Here is a 3,105-nt window from a genome sequence, read left to right as displayed (position 1 = left end):
AACCGGACAAAAACAACAAAGGGGGGTGGAGGGGATGGGAAGGAAAAAAGCAGGGACATAAGACATGCATCGCTTTCATCTGCTGAGGATCTCGCCTCTCCCGAGGTTTGGAGGTGACGGTAGGAGTGACAGGAACTCTGACAGTGGCCCTCCTTCCAGTGCCAGCCTGCCCCATCGCCTTGAGAGGGCGTGGCAGGCTACCCCGTGGCTCCTATGAGGGCAGAAGGCAGGCTCTCAGCCCCAGGCAACAGCCCAGCTGCGCACACCCTGCCGTGGTCTTGACTGTCAGCCTACAGGAGGCAGGCCTCCCTCTCAGCATCTCAGGCCAGAACCTTCTAGTTCTTAGGAAAGGCAGCAGGGGCCAGCAGCGACCAAGCTGGGAACACACTTCCTGGCCCACAGCGCTGAGCTCTTCTGTTCAGAAACATGTTTCAGCAGATCAGAGGCGCATCTTGGAGCTGGAGGGAGACAGCAGAGTGGGGAGGGTCTGGGCAGCGTGCCACGGCTGAGCGTCTGCCCACACCATGTGGTAATCTGCATGGCTCCTGCTCCCAAGGTGAGGGTTCAAGGGAATTGTGCTGTGACAGCTGGCTGGCATCCTCCCCCGTGCACTCCCCACAGCCGCCAGCTGCACAGGTGGGTGCGCTCAGCCTGGGAGGCCAGGGGCTGGGTCACTCAGCCTCCCTTTCTCTTCAAACACTAAGGTAGGCAACTCTAGCTGGGGTTCCCTCCTCCCACCCCACCCCCCACACACCCCTGCACCTTTGTCTCTCTGCCTGTCTGTCTCTGTGTCTGTCTGTGTCTCTGTGTTTCACATACTCACGGACTCTGCCTCCTGAAGCTCTCTGAGTTTTAGCCCTTTCCCCAACTATGTACATGCTAGAAAACCATGGTAAGAAGGGCGAGCAGAGAGTGCACCTGTTCTCTCTTCTTTATCCACAAGCTGCCCCCACACTCCTGCTCTTCCAGGCTCTGCCATGGCCTCCTTGGCCCCCCCAGGCTCCCCCGTGGTCTCCTGCTCCCCCAGCCTCCCCTGTGGTCTCCTTGGCCCTCTGAGGCAGGTCCACCAGAAGCCTCTGGCACACCGTTCACTCCCAGGGAGCACAGAGGCTGTTTCCTGTCATTCTGCTCCCACTGTGGTGACCATAAATACTGATGCTGTGACATTGTGACTTTACAACAAGAAGATACATTTGGGTTTTGTCCCGTTTGACACAGAGCTCCTAAAGCCATTGGGATTTCCTAAGTGATGAGGTAAAGAGGTGTCTTCAGTTTTATCGGTGAAGTAACTTTTGCTCCTCTACTAAGGATGGCATCTGGTCACGAGGAGCCAGCTCTGGAGAGGGGCAGGCTGGAGGCTGAACATCCACAATGGCCAGTGGTTTACGCAATCCTGCTGTGTGAGAAAGCCCCCACAAAACAAACAAACAGAACGGGGGTGGGGAGCTTGTGGGTGATGCACACGGGGTTGGGGGGCAGTGGTGCCTGGAGAGCCGTGCCCTTCCCGTGCCTCGCCCGGCGCACCTCTTCCATCTGGCTGCTCCCGAGTTCCGTCCTTTCCTGATAAACTGTGAGCTAGTGAGCAGCACGCATCTCCGAGTTCTAGGAGCTGTGCTGGCACGGTGATTGCACCCAAGGGAGGGGTGGTGGGACCATCCATCTCCAGCCTGTTGGCCAGAGCACAGGCGGCCGTGGCTGTTGGCATCTGCAGTGCGTGGGGCACGTGGGGCGCGCGTGGGCGGAGCGCTCCTGCTGCGTGAGCGGTGCGTCCCTGGGCAGAGTGACGGGGCTGAGATGCTTGGTGGGAACCCCCCCTCCCCTCCCCCCACAAACAAATCAGAATCGGGTGCAGAGCCAGTTGGACGCTCAGGGATAAAGGTGGCCACTCTGCTTTCTCAGTGACAAGGGAGGGATGGAGGAGGGAAGGCAGCAACTGACATCGATTGATCACCTAATACAGCATTTCCAATATTTTGTCTACAATCCTGAGAAGGAAATGTGCAGCAGATCCCCCACTCCATCTTCGGCTTCAGTTGCCCATGGCAACTGCTGGTCCTGCCCAGGATGGGCATCACCCCTGTGCCCAGCACACCCGCTTGCCTGCGGGCACTGAGCAGCTGCCCGGTCGCCAGGGTGACTACTGAGCTCTGAGTCTTTGTCTCAGCGGGAGCAGTGGTGCTGGGTTCGAGCCCGAGGAGCTCCAGGGCCACCTCCGTGAGAAGGCGAGGATGGGGAAGAGGCAGCGCTCACACAGGGCGCAGCACTATCTCCAGTTTCGGGGGGTCTGCGACCCTGTCCCCTGGGGAAAGGGGTGTCACTGTGTCTCACGTTGCAAATCACTTCACACATATGACACATACAACGGGAACAGAGTCCCATGAGGAACTATGAGTCATGACGACAAAAGTGTAACAAAGTTCATTTCAGGTTGGCCCTGAGGAGATTGAAGTCAGTCCCCACCCAGCTTCCAGCCGCCTGGAGCGCTCACCTGCTAGCCACTAGGTATGCCCACCCCTCCCCAGCCTGCAGTCGCCATCCACTGCCCCCCGTACATTGTGCCACCCCAGCCTGCAGTCTCCATCCACTGCCCCCCCTGCATTGTGCCACCCCAGCCTACCATCTCCCTCCACCCATCCCGAATGGGCTCAAATGCTGCAAGGCCAGTCCCTGCGTGTGGGCTTCCACTGTCACTCTTTTTTCATCCCACCCCACCCCATCACCAAGCAGCCAATTGGAGGGAGAGACCAGCAGCTTTACTTCGTGGCTGAAGAAACTGAAGCGCAGTCGGAGCGAGTGGCCAGGAGAAACCCCAGGCGCTGACCCAGGCGAGCAGCTCTGGATGACCTGAGGCCTCACTGGGCCCCCGGGGCTCCCAGGGAGAGGAAGGTCACTGCTGCCAAGGTCACCTGCTCTGCATGTGCCTGCGCTGCTGCCCATGCTCTCTCCTGGTCCAAAAGGCTGTTTCCTCCCGGCATGTCACCGGGTCCCGGGCAGTGCGGTGGGCATGTCACTGGGTCCCAGGCAGTGCAGTGGGCATGTCACCGGGTCCCAGGCGGTAGGGTGGGCATGTCACTGGGTCCCGGGCGGTGCAGTGGGCATGTCGCC

At 59.6% G+C, this 3,105-nt stretch overlaps 1 long non-coding RNA gene across 1 annotated transcript in view; it reads left to right on the top strand.

Moving 5' to 3' along the window:
- The first annotated feature begins 596 nt into the window (after nt 1-596).
- LOC107182453 overlaps nt 597-3,105 on the top strand; it is a 9,828-nt gene continuing 7,319 nt past the window's right edge. Inside the window, exons 1-2 of the long non-coding RNA XR_001513167.1 lie at nt 597-704; nt 2,428-2,502. This is a non-coding gene — a long non-coding RNA (uncharacterized LOC107182453). The remainder of the gene's footprint in view (nt 705-2,427; nt 2,503-3,105) is intronic.

Source organism: Myotis davidii, unplaced genomic scaffold (assembly GCF_000327345.1).
Source record: "Myotis davidii unplaced genomic scaffold, ASM32734v1 scaffold750, whole genome shotgun sequence".
In the NCBI taxonomy this organism is placed as follows: domain Eukaryota; kingdom Metazoa; phylum Chordata; class Mammalia; order Chiroptera; family Vespertilionidae; genus Myotis; species Myotis davidii.
Note: the sequence above shows the minus strand (reverse complement) of the source record. Positions and strands in the feature narration are given on the sequence as shown.